This window comes from Equus przewalskii, chromosome 4 (assembly GCF_037783145.1).
Source record: "Equus przewalskii isolate Varuska chromosome 4, EquPr2, whole genome shotgun sequence".
NCBI classification, from domain to species: Eukaryota; Metazoa; Chordata; class Mammalia; order Perissodactyla; family Equidae; genus Equus; species Equus przewalskii.
Window position 1 is genome coordinate 40,775,576 of NC_091834.1, and position 17,369 is coordinate 40,792,944.

Here is a 17,369-nt window from a genome sequence, read left to right on the forward strand (position 1 = left end):
TACATTTAGACCAAGGGAGTTCTGGCACAGAGCTCTGTTCCAAAACACACTAGGAGGTTTGCCAACATGTGGAAAACTTGCTGTCATAAGGAAACAGAGGCAACTGCTTAATGACATCGTAATCCAATTTCTGTAGGTTTTATTACATAGGGGGCTGTCAGAATCAGCCTCTGTTAATATGACTCATTGGGTCATTCTGCCTAACATGGAGAGCACTATACATACACGTGAGCACACACATACTGATTCCTAAAGTGGAAAAGAGAAAACTATAAAGAGAAAGAGATGCATGTGTTTGAACTTAAAAATAACAAGTCAATAATAATAGCTGACATTTATAGACATCTAAGGAATCAGGCACTATTCCACAGCTTCGCATATATTCATTCATCCAATCCTTATAGCATCCCTCGGAGGTAGACGCTATTATAAATTCATTTTAAAGAGGAGGAAACTAAAGCTGCGGAAGATCAAGTACTTTCCTAAGGTCACACACCTGGTAAGGGAGAGTTGGGATTCAAACTCAGGTAGTGTGGCTCCAGGGTTCTCACCATTCCGATGTATTTCTTTGCAGGGATCTTACAAGCAGACCTCCTGTTACAAATCTAGTACTTGCATTCCATTTCATTCTTTCATTTTCTGCTTTGGGTGGTTCAGAGCATAAGTCTTTTCTGTCCCACAGTATTTAAAGATCTGTGTTTCCCAGCTCACAGCGGGGGACTGGTGTCCAGGTACAGCCTGTTCACACAGGTAAAAATAGATACACAATCAGTAAGTTACTTTATCTGCACAGTGGAATACAAAACAAATTTGATTTTTTGTTACCTAAGGTTATTAATTTACCCTATGATAGTTTTTGTAAACTTGTCTTAATCTATTTTTGATACTCCCAAAATATCACCACTTTGACTTGAACAAATTAACTAGATTAACAAATTAGGTTCAAGGCAATTATTTCTCTTCTATCAAATTAGTTCAGTCCTAAATGAAGCTAAAAACAAGTAATACAGTCATGCACCACATAACGATGTTTTGGTCAACAATGGATCAACAATGGATACGAGGGTGGTCCCATAAGATTAATATCATATAGCCTATGTGTATAGTAGGCTGTACCATCTAGGTTTGAGTAAGTAGACTCTATGATGTTCACACAATGATAAAGTTGCCTAATGGTGCATTTCAGGACATATCCTCATCGTTAAGCAACACATGACTGTAGTTAAAATTGTGGTGATTCCTGCATCATTAATGTTGTGCTTACTTTAAAATTGTTATAGTAAATAATATTATTTAGAGTAAAATATGTATATTACAATTTATTCCACCCTGTCTCTTAATCCCCTAATCTATTCCTGGGCTAATACAATACTGTTTTAACAGCTGAAAGGAGAAAAATCAAATGATCTTCTGAATAGAGATTTGCAAATCTCCATTTTGTAAAATTTGACACTTATTCATGATTAAAACTAATCAGTAAGTCAGGAACATAAGGAGTCGTCTTTAGCAAGATAAGGAGTATTTACTATTCAAGTCAGGAGGTAAACAAGGATGCCTGCTTTACTCCCACTCTTCAGTGTTGTACTGGAAGCCCGAGGCAACTGGATAAGACAAGGAAAACTAATACGAGAAATAATTCCCAGAAAGAAAAAGATAAAAGTCATCACTTCCAAATGATATGACTTTCTTCATACACAATCTGAGACTATCGATTTTTCTATTTTTCATCACTTTGGTGTTGGTGTTATTGTTTCTGTTTTCTTGGAGACTTCCTCAATTTTATCTTCCATCACAGCGTTAATTTCCAGGAGCTTTTCTTCTTCTCTGAATGTTCCCGTCTTCATCTTATCCTCCTCCTCTTTCATAAATGCAATCTCTTCTCTCTTTGGCAACATGAGAGGGTTTTTTTTCCTAATGTTCCATTATGCTCCTTGCATTTTTCTATTTCCTATGAATTCCCCTGCTCCTCCCACTTTGTTTTGGACTGTGTTTTTCATGCTAGAGGCTTTCCTCAAATGTCTGGTGATCCTAAGGGGTGGATCCATTTATGTTGAAGGATCATGACAGGAAGCTCCCTGGGTGCGGACAGTGTTTATTGACTTGTGGGCTCTACTCTAGGCTGAGCAAGCAAGAAGCTGACCATTTCTCTGGGTCACCCATAAGTAAGTGTCTGAAGATCTTTCTCTTGGACCCAGCTCTTTCTCACATCTTCTGTTTAGGAAGTGTTAATCTGACTTCTAGAGATACTGATACTAAGTAGAGAGGCAGAGAGAGACTTAGGCGTTCCTCATTCTAGATGCAGAACTTCAGTCAATCATCTGTTTTCTGGATGTGTCCTGACCCTGTCCTCAGCTGTGCTAGGTCACCCTGAGACCATATCCTGCCTGGTTCAACCTCTGCAGAGCAGAAGACAAGTTATCTGGCTGCTCAGGTTGGGAGAGCTTGTCTATATAATTTCCATCTTCCAAAATTCTCTTCATGTCTCTCATTAGCTATTTCCTCCTCTCCATTTTAATCATATCTGGATTTAAGGAGGCAGTGGAGATAAACGCCTTTGTCAATCTGCCATGTTTAACCAGCAGCCCGTGCTTGAATATTAGTCCAAGGAGCCAATTTCCTGCTCTATCCTTGCAGCATCTGCTCAGTACGAATGGATTATTAGTTTTGGAGAACCAGAATCTCAAATCCACAACATCAAGAAGTGACTAAGAACAAAAGACATAGCACCAGAAAGTGTCAAATCTGAGAAGCCACTGCAGCCATTGCAGACCCTGGCAAGCTCTCAACTTGAGCAGTAGTAAGTCTGTTCAAAAGCCCTGGGAAACATGCCAAGAAAGAGAAGTTCAAGGTCAGGTGTTCTTGAATCCTTGCACCTAAGCAGCAAGGGGCCACTTTTAAGAAATCTCCTTAATTTATCCCTATTTCATTAAATTATGGGTTCTTGCCCTAAAGATTAGAAACCAGGTAGGGTCATTTTATAACAAAGGAAAAAGAATCCAATGCTTTTCTTTAAATCCATTATAATATTAGATCTGTTAGATGGCACCCAAGGCCCTGTGCTTAGTCTATGTGCTTTTAACAAAAGTAAATGTTTTAAAGCTTTAAGGATTTTAAAAGAGAGGCCCAAAGATGACCCTAATTCCAGGCAATCACATTTGGATGAGAGGGACTGCTCTGATTATGGGAGAACATGGAGGAGAAGGTAACTGAGGTTCCCAGATGGTGAAAAATTTACCACTCAGACAGAATCAAAGACATTCCCTGTGATATTGTCCCCTTCCCTGAATGTGTCATTGGAATTGATGTGTGACCTTCAGCTTTCACAGTAGAAGTGGCTGGGAACCCAGTCATTTATCCCTAGATTTCTAGAGGTAAAGGGGGGAGGATTCAAATAATATATAGTTTGTACTAAATCAATATTTGTTTACAGTACATCTAAAATCAAGCACCCTCGATAAAATCAAGACTGTGCAAAAAAAGACTAATTGCTACACAAAAAAATCTGGAAACTACTGTACATAATTCAATAAGATATTTTGTTTTGTAAAAATCTTCCTGCAGGGTTTCTTTAAATATCAAAACACTCTAGAGTAAATGAGAAAGAATTCAAATTATAAAACTTGAAGCAAACAAGATTTTACAGGAATCATCTATTTCACAAGAGTGAATAAGACACTCTTGGAATGCATTCTATGGGGAGTTTTGAAAGGAAAAGAAAAGAGTCTGCTGGTCAATGAGACAGACAGAACAGAATGAAACACAGCAGCAACAACAACAAAACCCACAATGGACAGAAACATACAGCTTAGACAAATAAATACTAATCAACACTACATATTAATCCTCAGTGTAAAAAGAGGTGTTAAGGAAAGATGATAAGGCTTCTAGAATAATGAAATGTGTACATTTTAGCCCCTCATTGTTAAGACCTGAAATTGAGAGCATTCCTCTTTTTTATCCCCCACTCCTATTAGGTGATCATTCTAGACATGATTCCTTAAGATAAATTCGATCTCAACCATGATATTTTGGCCTCCTGAATCACTTGTCTTTTTCCTCTGTTGCTGACAGTCAGCTGAGGCTTACCCAGTATTTAGTCCACTATGTCATTGCTCTATAAGCCACTGAAAGTAATGGAAGCAACTTTGGTTACTATGCTGTCTTGGATGTGTGGGCAATAGCAGCAGCCATGTAGATCAATTTTAAATGGATTATTGGCAGGATATATAGAGATAATCCTGTCAAAAAATCAACAGAAGTTATATTTATGTTATTTACCCTAGGAGAAAGGCCATCTTTTTACCTCCCTGAGCTCTTTTGTTTTCAACTTGAAGTAACCTGGAAAAGCCTAACACAGTGCTTAATCAATACGATGTGAAGTAGGGTATGTTTGTTCTCTGAAATCCTGCTTCAAAAACATGGTAACCAATGTCCACTATTCTTTTAGATTCATTTGGTGGTGCTGATATAATTCTTTTTATTTTCACAGAGTAGCAGACAGAAGCAGAATTATAATTCTGACTTTCATAACAGCTCATCTTGCTAACAATGGAACATCTCTTCTCTCTCTTTATTGAAACCAAAGAGGGTGTGTGATGGGGGTGATTTTTCCCAGGTTATGTAGTAATGAGAGCTTAAGCAGACTCTGAGCCAAGGATTAGGATACAAGTGATTTATTAAGTATGTGCTATCAGAAGAGACCAGAAAGGTGTAGAAGGAGCAGGATTGGGAAGGGGGTCAAGTCAGGCAAGGGTGTGTTTCAGACAGGAAATCCTAGACCCAGCCTGACCCTGAGGGGAGCTTGAGAGCAGAAATTACACCTCACGGTTTCTCCATCTGGAGGCAAAAAAGCTGAGCGTTTGTACTCCCACATGTCTCAGTCTTTGGTTGCAGGATGCCCAGGAGGGAAGAGGAGGGACTCTTCCAGGCTCCTCCAGCTCTCCGTTCTGGCTCCACTGCCCATGGGCAAGCCTCTGAAGGTCACAGGAATGAGTTTCTAGCAGCAACAAATGGGGAAGCTGAAGGAGGAGGTCCAAAGGCATCTAGGCAGGGCACCACAGCATCTGCTAGAAAAGGTACTACTGGTGCTGCATTATTTTATCCTGGATCAGAAAGTTTTCCTTCTTCTTACATCACCATTTATAATCCATATCCTATGTATAATCTCCTGTCGAGGACCCCCACTTTTAAGGTCTGCTACTTGACAGTCTCTAAACTTTAAGCCTTCCTCCCACAATGCACCATCTCTGATCCTGTAGCATGCACAGCATAAAGCATTTTTATTATCAGTCTGTGTCAAAGGACAACAGAAAAGCCATTCTGCAATCTAAGAGTGAAGGGCTAGTTGTGCAACCTGAGGATGAAAGCTCTTTAGGTGTTTTACTAGAAAAAGAACCGAGACGGAAGAAGAGGATTGAGTTCTTTGGAGCATGTCCATGGTCTTCAAATTGGCCTTGGGTCAGATGCACCAAACCTATGTACTGCTGAGTTAGGAGAGCATTCATAGCTTCATGAAGCTCTTGCAGAGACTTTTCTGCATGACTTCCAGAGCCCTTAGGCTTCCTTCGCTTAGCGCCTGTCCTGGTTCAGGCCTGGGAGGGAAGACAGGACAAAAGCTAGAGTGAGTCTTCTTCCCTTGCTGCCGAGAACCATACTTCCATTATGATTGGAAAAGATGCAGGGATGATGGCTTCTAGGACACAGTTTGACATTTCATGTCCATATGGAACTCTGTTTTTTTAAATAATGAATCAAATTATAAGAACCAAATTATACATTTCTTTCACTTATACTGAACAGAAAGATCATCCCAACGTGCCTTATTTTCCTTATAAAAATCCATAAAAGAAGGTAATGGTTATTGGTCTATTATGTATTTACAAAATCTGGGAAAAACTTACAGATGAAGATAACACTTAGGAACAATAAATTATTTATTAGGTCTTTGCTTGAACTCTGAAATCTGATCAAAGAGAACCTTCTGATACTTATTCTATTAATTATGAATGGCAAAACTTCACGCTTTCTGCCATGAGTGTTATTTGTTACAAATCAGCCCAGTTCTGCTTGACCCTTTCCTCCACATAGCAGTGGGCAGGGAAGCTCTCCCTCCTCTGAGTTTGGCTCCTACAGCTCACAACACTACCTGTGAGCTTCCACCTGCCCAAATTCTTCCCATTGTTCAAGGCCGGTTGAAATGCATCTCCTCGAAGAATATCTCCCAGGTTTTTCCTATTGTAATAATCTTTCTCTCCAATAATTCATCAGCATCTCCATGATCTCACTTTTGTACTCTGATCTGTGTAGTTAGTTGTTTTCCTATCTCTCAAAAGAGATTTTTAAATTTTTATTCATTTTGGCATTTCCATTGCACCTAGAGAAAGGCTTTACATATAGATCTCAACAGATGGTGTTGAGTTGAATTTACATATTTAAAAGAATGTTTTGGGTCCCTACAATGTGCTTGCACTGTACTGGGCACTGGAAAAATGTGTATAAAAAGATGAAAACAACAGTTCTTGAACTTCTGGTCAAGATCTACAGACAACTACATTAAAAAAAATACAACAGATTTTACTAAATATTGTAAAAAGAGATTTGTGCAAAGTACCATGGGAGTAACTCAACTGCCTGTGAGAAGGGCAGCTGGTATCATCTGCATTAAAAAGATAAGGAAAATGAGACTGATGGATGTCACCATGGATTGCCACCATAGTGGGTCAGGACTTGCATGGTGCTTGTCAGGCTTCCAGACCAATGTTCCTTCTACTCTTTGTGGGAGTTCCACCTTAGGCGAGGGTCAGAGGGCTTGCTCCTGGAAAGAAGACGCAACATAGCCAAAGACTCATGTAGTTTGCCCAGCGAGTGTTTAAGAAAACAGGAACCAAGTCTCTGGATGTAGCCAAGCTTAACCTTGAATGTGGGCCAAGCATTCAGTCCTAAAAGATCCCATGAAACAAACTCAAGGGCCAAAATACAAGACATTCCATCAATATTGATTGCTGTGAGTTCCTTTTAATGTGGCTCTTTTTAAAAAGGCAAAGATTCTTAATATTTTAACATATTAAGCTAATTCATATTCAGGTATTCTGAGATGCTTTTCTTTCTGTAGGGGAACCATGATCTTGATGAAAATACTGGTGTTCTAGGTGAAAATGAGTGTTTCAAGACCTGTGTGACCAAAAAAAGGAGTGAAAAAAGACTGAGTGAGGAAGGAGTGATGTGGGCACAGAGAGAATAACAAAATACAGCCCCTAAAGATATTAACGGAAGCAAATGTTTGCTGGAGTTTTCTGGAAAACAGACAGACATGAGGTAATTTTTGAGACTCCACAGTGAAGAAAAGCAAAGGAAGTTATATTAGAAGAAGAAAAATAGCACAAAAACTAAGATTCTCCCTCTTAACATTAGATTGGAGAAAAGTGAGTGATGGAAGAAAAGAAAAAAACAACTATATAGGAAAAGACAGGTTTTCCTGTCTTTGATCACCATCATGAGTAGTTTTCCATGAATTCATCTTCAGTAAACGAAATCCTGTTATATCTCTTCAGAACTGCTACAGAGCTCATAGCACCAAAAGACTGGTGTTACTCTCCCCTTAACTCCTTTCAAGGTATTTCATTCTACAAACCTTAAGAAGGCTCCTCCTGATGCTTAAATGGCAGATTGTGATTCTGTACCACTGCAGCGGCAGCTTGAGAGAGAAGAGAAAGCTGTTCCACACTACAGCCTCAAGCCAGCACTGACACAACTCATAACTCCTTGTGAGCCCGAAGAATAAGTCACTGTGGAACCTTCATTACAACACAGCTAATGAGTAAATAAAATCAAGAGGGAAAAAGATAATTTGGTTAAATATGCACTAGGGATGGAAAAACAGATGCAGACATTAATCCTACTTACAGGGTTTGGCTTCAAATTAAGTCACATCAGGACTAGTTGTGAGCAGCTGTTAAACATAACCATCAAAGGTTTCACTATAAAACTCTTCAGCTTGATAAGATGCTGAGAGAACCAAACCATAAGGGTATTTAAGTACCATTAGCACCAGTTTTTAGTAAAATTTACGCTAGAGGGAAGTCCTTTGTAGTTTTCTCCATAGGCCTTTATTTAACTGGAAATTCAACCTTTATGGTCAGCAAAAATGGGTTGAGCCTATTGCCCACGGTAAAGCCTTCAGTGGGTTTTCTGCAAGAACTCCCTCCTGCTTGATCTAAACTCAGAGGCCACTTTCTCAGGGCAGGTGGGTTGAGCAAGAAAAGAGCTGAACAGAACACTCTGAATGGATAATTCTCAGCAGCATAAAATTCAGTGCTTTATAACCTTGAAGTATCACTGAAGGCATTCTAGGCAGTGATGGAACAGTACATTCAGTGTTTCTTTAAAAAATACGAACCTTGTGAAAATTTGAGAATACTAGACCAAATCAACACGTACCTCTCAAATTCTTCTGTAAAAGTATTGCAATAGATATCAGCCATCTTAGTGCTGGGCTGGACCCAGGAGGAGCTGGCAGCTACCCAGAAAAAGGCCAAATGGGAGTGTTGGCATGTATCTGCAAAATACTATATTTCAATCCTCTCTTTCCTCCTCAAACCTCCAATCTCTCTTCCATCTTCCTTACTCTCAGCAGGTGACCTTGCCTCTAACTTCACAAGGAAAATAAAAGCCATTAAATAGCCCTTAACTTCCTACCAAAAAAGAAAAATCCCTGTAAATCTACCTGCATCTTCATCCACCCGCTCCCTCTGTCCTTTCATATTGGCAAAAATGTTCTCCTCTCAAGGGCCAGTCCCTCCCTTTTCTATTCTCCAGATCGCCCCTTCTCAGCAACATATCTAATGGTTCTTGACCTCTATTCACTTCCAAGGTGAGTCCATCCACTCCCATGACTTCAGCAAATTTGCATCTGTGTGCACGACTCCTGTCTGGAGTCCTAGATCATTTACTTGCCGGTTCCACTTGGATGACACACTCTCAAAAGGAACACCTCTTCCCCATCGGTGTCACCAACCTCAGAAAAATACACAGACCTACACTCAGTTACTCAATCCAATAACCTGGAGAACTCTGCCACACTTCCCTGGTTCTTGCCTCCATGTCTAATAAATTACCAGGTTCCAAATTATGTCTCAAATCTCTCTCAAATTCCATTATCATCACCATAGAACCATTGCTCACCTGGACTACTGCAATGACTTCCTAACTCATCTCCTGCATTCATTTTTGCTACTCATCACCTGCTAATACATTCTTCAGACAGCAGCTTATTTGTCCTCTTTAAAAGAAGACACTCTTCCTTCAGTCCTTATCTTAAACCTGCTCAGCGGTCTTTTACTGCACATGGGTATTGCTATAATGCACACGGTTCTGGTGAGCTGTCCCCATGTACCACTCTAGCCTCCCCTCTTGATTCCCTCCCACTTCCCTCAGTGGCCTTCTTCTTTCTCATCCTTGAACAGGCCTGGCTTCTTCTCACATCAAGCACTCAAGGGAAGAGTTCACCCTCACTGTTAGCCTAACTGCTACTAGTTCTCAAGATCAAAGCTTAAATATCTCTTCATCAGAGAATCCTTCAAAAGTACTCCCAATTTTCATTCTCTCACTTCACTCCCACCTTCTAGGTTAGATCCTACTCTTGGAATACTTTCTATTTTTTTTTTAATAGCATTATGTGACAGATTTCTGTGAATCTGCTGTGATGTGATTGTGTACTTTTTTTTTTAATAAGATTATAATAGATTACAACCTTGTGAGATTTCAGTTGTACATTATTGTTAGTCATGTTGTGGATACACCACTTCCCCCTTTGTGCCCTCCCCCCACCCCCTTTTTCCCTGGTAACCACCGATCAGTTCTCTTTGTCAATATGTTAACTTCCACCTATGAGTGGAGTCATATAGAGTTCGTCTTTCTCTGTCTGGCTTATTTCGCTTAACATAATACCCTCGAGGTCCATCCATGTTGCTGCAAATGGACCAAATTTGTCCTTTTTTATGGCTGAGTAGTATTCCATTGTGTATATATACCAAATCTTCTTTATCCAATCATCAGTTTCTGGGCATTTAGGTTGGTTCCACGTCTTGGCTATTGTAAATAATGCTGCGATGAACATAGGGGTGCATGGGATTCTTGGGATTGCTGATTTCAGGTTCTTAGGATAGATACCCAGTAGTGTGATAGCTGGGTCATAGGGTATTTCTATTTTTAACTTTTTGAGAAATCTCCATACTGTTTTCCATAGTGGCTGCACTAGTTTGCATTCCCACCAACAGTGTATGAGGGTTCCTTTTTCTCCACAACCTCTCTAACATTTGTCGCTCTTGGTTTTGGATGTTTTTGCCAATCTAACGGGTGTAAGGTGATACCTTAGTGTAGTTTTGATTTGCATTTCCCTGATGATTAGCGATGATGAACATCTTTTCATGTGTCTATTGACCATACTTATATCTTCTTTGGAGGAATGTCTGTTCATGTCCTCTGCCCATTTTTTTTTTTTTTTTTTTTTTTTTAGCCATTCCAATTAACTAAATTTAATTAATTCCAACAAAATAAACATCCCAAAACATTTAAAGTGCATGATTTCATATTCACAAATATTTATAATACATCAAGTGAAAGCATCAAATGTCTGTAAACTGCCAATAATAACTAACATAAATTGCATCATATGAAATATTACAGCCACTCTGGAATTTGTTTTAAATGCTATGTCTCTGCCCATTTTTTGATCGAGTTGTTTGTTTTTTTGTTGTTAAGCTGTGTGAGTTCTTTGTATATTATGGAGATTAACCCTTTGTCGGATAAGTGGCTTGTAAATATTTTTTCCCAATTAGTGGGCTGTTTTTTTGTTTCAGTCCTGTTTTCCCTTGCCTTGGAGAAGCTCTTTAGTCTGATGAAGTCCCATTTGTTTATTCTTTCTATTGCTTCCCTCAACTGAGGAGTTATAGTGTCTGAAAAGATTCTTTTGAAACTGATGTCAAAGAGTGTACTGCCTATATTCTCTTCTAGAAGACTTATTGTTTCAGGCCTAATCTTTAGGTCTTTGATCCATTTTGAGTTTATTTTGGTGTGTGGTGAAAAAGAATGGTCAATTTTCAATCTTTTGCATGTGGCTGTCCAGTTTTCCCAGCACCATTTGTTGAAGAGACTTTCTTTTCTCAATGTAGGCCCTCCGCTCCTTTGTTGAAGATTAGCTGTCCATGGATGTGTGGTTTTATCTCTGGGCTTTCAATTCTGTTCCATTGATCTGTGGACCTGTTTTTGTACCAGTACCATGCTGTTTTGATCACTGTAGCTTTGTAGTATGTTTTGAAATCGGGGATTGTGATTCCTCCGGCTTTGTTTTTCTTACTCAGGATTGCTTTAGCAATTCGCGGTCTTTTGTTGCCCCATATGAATTTTAGGATTCTTTGTTCAATTTCTGTAAAGAATGTCCTTGGGATTCTGATTGGGAATACTTTCTATTTTTTATTCCCTGTTATCACCAAAATTACATTGTCATTTTTGTTCATGGCTGTTTCTCCTGTGTTTATCTAATACATTGTTTGGCAGAAAATACATGCTCAATAAATATTTGAATAAGCAAATGAATGGATGGATGAAAAGCATTACGTTCTTAAGTACCATTTTTATAGTCAAGTTGGAATACACCCAAAAAATCTCAAATAGTGATTTGAAACTGGAGCTAAAGTAAAAAAAATTACCATTCTTCTTAAGAATCTTTCCTTTCATTAATCACCAAGCCAAATTTCACAGGGAATTAATAGTGTAGACAGCAAAATAAAATTTTGTTTCCTGCTAAGGACAATGAGACTGGGCTGATACAGACCCTGGTATCAGTTTCCCCACATTAAACCCAGCATATATGGGGTTAAAACCAAAACATTCATTCCCTGCTTACTCTCTGGCTTCCTGCCTCCAGAATGCCCTATCCTCCATGGAGACAGACACCATCAAGGACAAGCACCTGGACTATCTCCTCCCCACAAAGAGATACGCCTGGTGGGAAAGCTGCTGACCAGCAAGGTCATGAGCTCCCTCCTCTCTGCAAGTGTCTCAAGGCCAAAGACAGGCTGGTGGGAAAGCTCTGACCAGCAAGGCCATATGCTCCCCCTTCCCTACCTAAAGCCCCAAATAAAAACCCTTCCTTTTAGCTTTTCGGGGAGTTTGGGATTTCAGCATTAGCTGCCCTCTACCCTTGCTCAGCACTGTGCAAAAATAAAGTTCCTACTTTCTTCCACCACCTCAGGTGTCAGAGATTGGCTTGCTGCGCAACGGGTGAGCGAACTCACTTCAGGTTCCGTAACAGGGCATTCCCCCAAGTGATAAGGCCATTGGGAGTTTCCCTTACTCAATAACCGTCTGCACTGTCCGCCAGGCCATATGAGATACCAAACCATGCCTGAAACAGCTCTAGGAAGTTGCTTTTTACTCCCTTGATCAGTCTCTTGATCAATCAAAAATGGAGACAGTCTCAATCACATATTTTCCTCCCTTACATATTTTTCTTCCGTAGTAGAGAAAGCTTTGGTGGATTTCTCTAATTCACCATAGCAATTTATCTCTATGTGTGGACCCAAGACCACCTGCATCAAAATAAGGAGAGCTTACACAAAAGAAAGACCTCACGTCTCACCCAAGACCTATTGTTGTCTGTGGGGAGAGCGCAGGATTTTAACAAATTCTCAGGTGATCTTTGTGTGCCAGCGAATTTGAGAGCAAGTGACCTAGAGATTGTCAGTCCTTGTAGAAGGGGAGATAAAAATTTTTGTTTCAATTGAGTAGTTTCTCAATTCAGTTTCTTTTGACTCATCAAAAAGAAATCAGTTAAGAACCACAGAGTTACAAAAGACAGCTTAATTTGGGTTATATTATGAATTTTTTAGAAAGAGAAATATAACATTTTTCACCTGTCATGGTTAGCCCTAATCTCATTAATAATACCATTGAGATGAAAGACTGAGAGAGGCTAGACATGGGATTGGACACATAACTGCAGGAGCAGATCCAGTAGCGGGGCAGGAAGGAAGTGCAGTTCAGCAGCCAGAATATAGAACCCTTCCAGGAAAGGATAAGACATAAAGCAATAGGAAGTGATATGGAAAAACTTATGGTCCCAATAGGTAGTACCCTCCAGTGATAGGAAATGGCAAGCAGGAACTATTTGGAGAGACAGACAGATGAACAGGCAGAGTCAACACGGAAAGACACAGTGTCACATTATTTTTACAAAGAATCTGCTACAGGCTGTTATATCAAACAGTCCTGGAGAAGGCCTGATCAAAAGTATTTAAAAGCTTCTCCCTAACAAGCTAACCTACATGATCTTTATAAAGCAGTGGGCTAGTCATCTTACACAAAGCAGGCGAGTTCATTGATGGAGTTGTGGACTAATTGCCACAAGCTGGTTTATATAGAGCTTAAGTAAACAAATTTACTTACCTGTAATAAACGTAGTCTATAGATTGTGCAAGCATACTTGTGCCTCACAATTTCTTATAACAAATATGTTTTCAAGACTCATATTTATAACTAGCCCCATGGTTAAAGATTACATTCCTGTGGGATTAAACATTAATGAATCAACATTAAAGAGATAAAATGATTCATGGTAACAAGAAATAGACCATAAATAGACTTAAACCTGAACTAGATCTTGCCCACTCCTCTCCTAAGATGCTCTTCGTTGATGTGGTTTAGAGGCTCCATCATATGGACATACACATGTCATACCTGTCTCTTCCTCATCTTACTAAAAGTGGTAATAACTAGATTCTTCTCCTTCAAAGATCTCTCATCAAATACCATTGTGATCAAAGTTGTTTGTTTTTAGCCAAACTTGAACCTCAGTTTTAGACTCAAAATCCTTCTTTCTATGTCAGTTAGGAGCTTACACTCAGCTTTTAAGGGGGCTTACAAGAGCAAGGCAAGGCCGCAGCTCTAGAAGGACCAGAGAATTAGATAGGCTAACTAGATGAGAGATGAGAGACTGAGCACAGGGGCAAGACCTAAAAGGCAGTTACCATAACATGGGTTAAAAAGAAACCAAAAACCCAAGAAAAAGGCAAGTGTCCACTCACCAGAGCTAGAACCAAAGGTCACGGTTGGGCCAGAAGAAGAATTTAAAGCTGAGCCCAGAGCATTAAGCTAAAATTTAAAGATTCCCTCCTGACTAACGTCAAGACTAGTCCTAGAAATTGAGGCAGGGATTGATTTTAACAGAATCAGGCAGACCCTAGCACTGTTCATCTGCCTTTTAACATTTTAAGCAAAGGTAAGCAATATAAAACCTTATTTAATAAATCGAGTATGCACGCCATGCACACACACACACACACACACACACACACAGGAACCCAGACATCCAATTTAGGTCATTATGACCAGTTGAGAAAGACTCTCAACACACCCTCTTCCTTCGAGCCAGTACAGAACATCCATTAAGCACGTACATAAAGCCCATAAAGGCAAGCCCTGGACACTGAATGCAGTTGCCTGGGTCACTCACTTTCCATTCAAGTTTTTGCCTTGTTCCTGATACCTTTTAAGTCTCATTTCTAGTTTTCAACACTGAACCTGGCCTCTGGACTTGTTGTTTGACCTGATTTCACTGATTTTGACCTGTCATTCTCCTCTGTCTCACACTTCTTGAGGATAAAACATTTGATCTTTTGAAGTATAAATGTTCAGTCAGGCCAGCTCTAGCCTTTCACAAAGGAGGTTCAGAAAGAAGAGGAGGAGATATACAGAAAGCAAGAGATGCAAGATAATGGACCCAAGTAGCACCCAAGCCCAAGCAGGAGCAAAGAGTCAGAGAGATGATAACTTTATGTATCGACAATCTAGGAGAGGCTATGAGTCTGTTACGGGGTGAGTAGTCAATAGCAATGGAATATACAGGCACCAAATGTCTTAGTAAAATGGTAGACCGGCTACCACACTGTCAGAAGAGCAAGTATGAGACAAAGAAGTAAACAAATATGAAACTCGTGTTTCTCATCCAGTAGTCGTATAGTAGATATCTGCTTCTTTGGCTGCCTGGCATCCTCAACATGGAATTTGCTTTGAGAAATCCATCCCTCTCCCATTCTTAATCTTGTGACTTGGGTAGGATTAGCTTTACCCCAGTTTCCATGGATGAACCCAGATTGGTGTAATCCAATTGTCATAACTCATCTTCCTCATCACACTGACGAAGTGATGGATGTGTCTTTACCAAAATCAAAGCCAATGAAAATCAAACATATATATGCTGGGGCTTCTGAGAAACAGACATAGTCTAGAAGAAACTCTCTTTTGGACCCTGGACAGTCTTGACCATGAAGTATGAGAATGTGTGGTCTGAAGCTGCTGAGGCCTCTTTTTATTCCCCCATAAAGGGAGAGCCTGGAAAAGCAAAGGGGCAGTCATTGGGAGCTGGTGGATGAAAACAAGACCACAGAAAGCAAAACAGAGAGACATAGATGAAATAGATTCTTGGTGATACCGTCTGAATCTCTGGTTCAAAAGTGTCCAAAGCCAACCTTACCTCTGGACTTTCCAGCTAAGTAAAGCAATGAATTCCTCTCTTTGCTTAAGGTAATTTGAGTTGGGTTTTTCTGTCATTTGTAAATGAAGCATTTTTAACTGATACAACCATAATCTGCTTATTTATTATTGAAAATTTCCTGCGTGACAGGCATTGCACTAAATGCTGTAGCTTCTGTGACAGATGAAACAGGCTTGGCCCTGGCCCACGGATTTATTTCATATAGTGAAGGAGACAGTATACAAATAAACACCCAGTACACATAAATTGTGATAAGTTCTAGGAAAGCAAAGAACTGAGTGCTACTACTAAGAATAACAGGTGGATAAGAAGTGAAGTACTCCAGCCTGGTACTTCACTTGGGTCGCCCAAGTAAAATGTGGAGAAAGAGCACACCAGGCAAAAGGCATGTTTTTCTTCCTCCTACCCATCCTAACCCCTAAGTTTAGCAACAAACTTGTCACAGGGCTAGGAATCCAACCTAAGTATCAAAAGTTACCATATCAGACTAGCAAGTTCTACTATTTCCAGTCCTAACGTTACCACCACCCAGCAATGCCACCATTAGAACCAATTATGCAACATGGATAACAGTAACTGGTTTATTCATACTGATTACCAACACATCACTAAGAGATCCTACAGTTTTGAAGTTATGTCTTAGGCTCATGTATTTGTTGTTCACTTGCTGGTTTCCTCATTTGCCTATGGATTTTCTAATTATAATATCACTAACATAAGGATTGGGCAATAACTCAGGAAAGCAGAACTCTCTGCTCCATTGGGCTAAACACCAGCTGTTATCCTGGTTCATCTCACTCTGATAGTTGCCAAAACATCAAAACATGAATATTCTGTAGTCTCTTTCATTTTAATTTTTTTCCAGCACGTCCCTTGAATTCAGTGAACATAGCCTCTATTTCCCTCTTCCAATATGATAGATGACCTCCTCGTCTATGCAGGTTCCAGATGCTGCTGTGTCATAGAGGCTACATTTAGGATTCCACGTTTATATAGGAAGTCAGTGAAGGATATTAAACAGGGAATGAGATGAACAGCCCTGCCTTTTAAAAATCACTGATGTAGTCTTTCTGCTAAATCAAAAACCAATCAGAGTGTTTGTTTCCTGTGAGAACATTTGAGAGATGATAAATAGGTGACACAAACTGGAGTGAGGGGTATAGGGGCCAGAAACTGGAAGATATTTCTTACAGCTCTAAAAAGCTGAAAAGCAGAGAATATATTTTATTTTACAAGGAAAAAAATAGCTTTGTCTTGGAGCTCCGGGGGGGACATTGCCACAAAAACTCCAACAGCAGGTGCAGTTTTACAACTTTAGGCATTTTCCATTCCTGGTACTTGTCATGCGATGAGTGAAAGTTGAGAATAAGATGGAGTGTACAAACCAGAACTTGCCACACATGTCTCAAAGAAAACGTCAGGCAGATGTCACGTTCCATGAGTCGGATACCTCTGGACTTTAGGAAGTTAAATTTAATCCAAGCATTTTTTAAATGTCACTTCTCATAGTGCAGTCCATTTTCTTGCTACCGGCACAAATCATTTTTAATAATGAGTAACATGCAGGCTAAAGGCCAATTATAGTCCAGAGGTCTTACAAATCAAAGGAATTACACAGATAAAGTCCCTGGAGCAAGTCCTCGAATCCATAAGTTATGAAATTCAGTTTGCTTAAAATATCACCAATTCATCATCTCCTGTTTCTGAGCTAAGTTAAGAGCAGCCCCAGAGAGCATGATTCTGATCCCAGGCACCACTTCACCCAGCGTGTGATTCTGAGACCTTTTCCCTCCAAATCTAGGTTTCTCTGGACTTTAAA

At 39.7% G+C, this 17,369-nt stretch overlaps 1 long non-coding RNA gene across 1 annotated transcript in view; it reads right to left on the bottom strand.

The window, feature by feature from the left end:
- The window catches only part of LOC139083113 (uncharacterized), a 37,517-nt gene extending 24,028 nt beyond the window's left edge, over positions 1-13,489 (bottom strand). The window contains exons 1-2 of the long non-coding RNA XR_011539681.1: positions 13,444-13,489; positions 497-738 (exon numbers count right to left, since the gene is read on the bottom strand). This is a non-coding gene — a long non-coding RNA (uncharacterized lncRNA). The remainder of the gene's footprint in view (positions 1-496; positions 739-13,443) is intronic.
- Between the last annotated feature and the right edge of the window lie 3,880 nt (positions 13,490-17,369).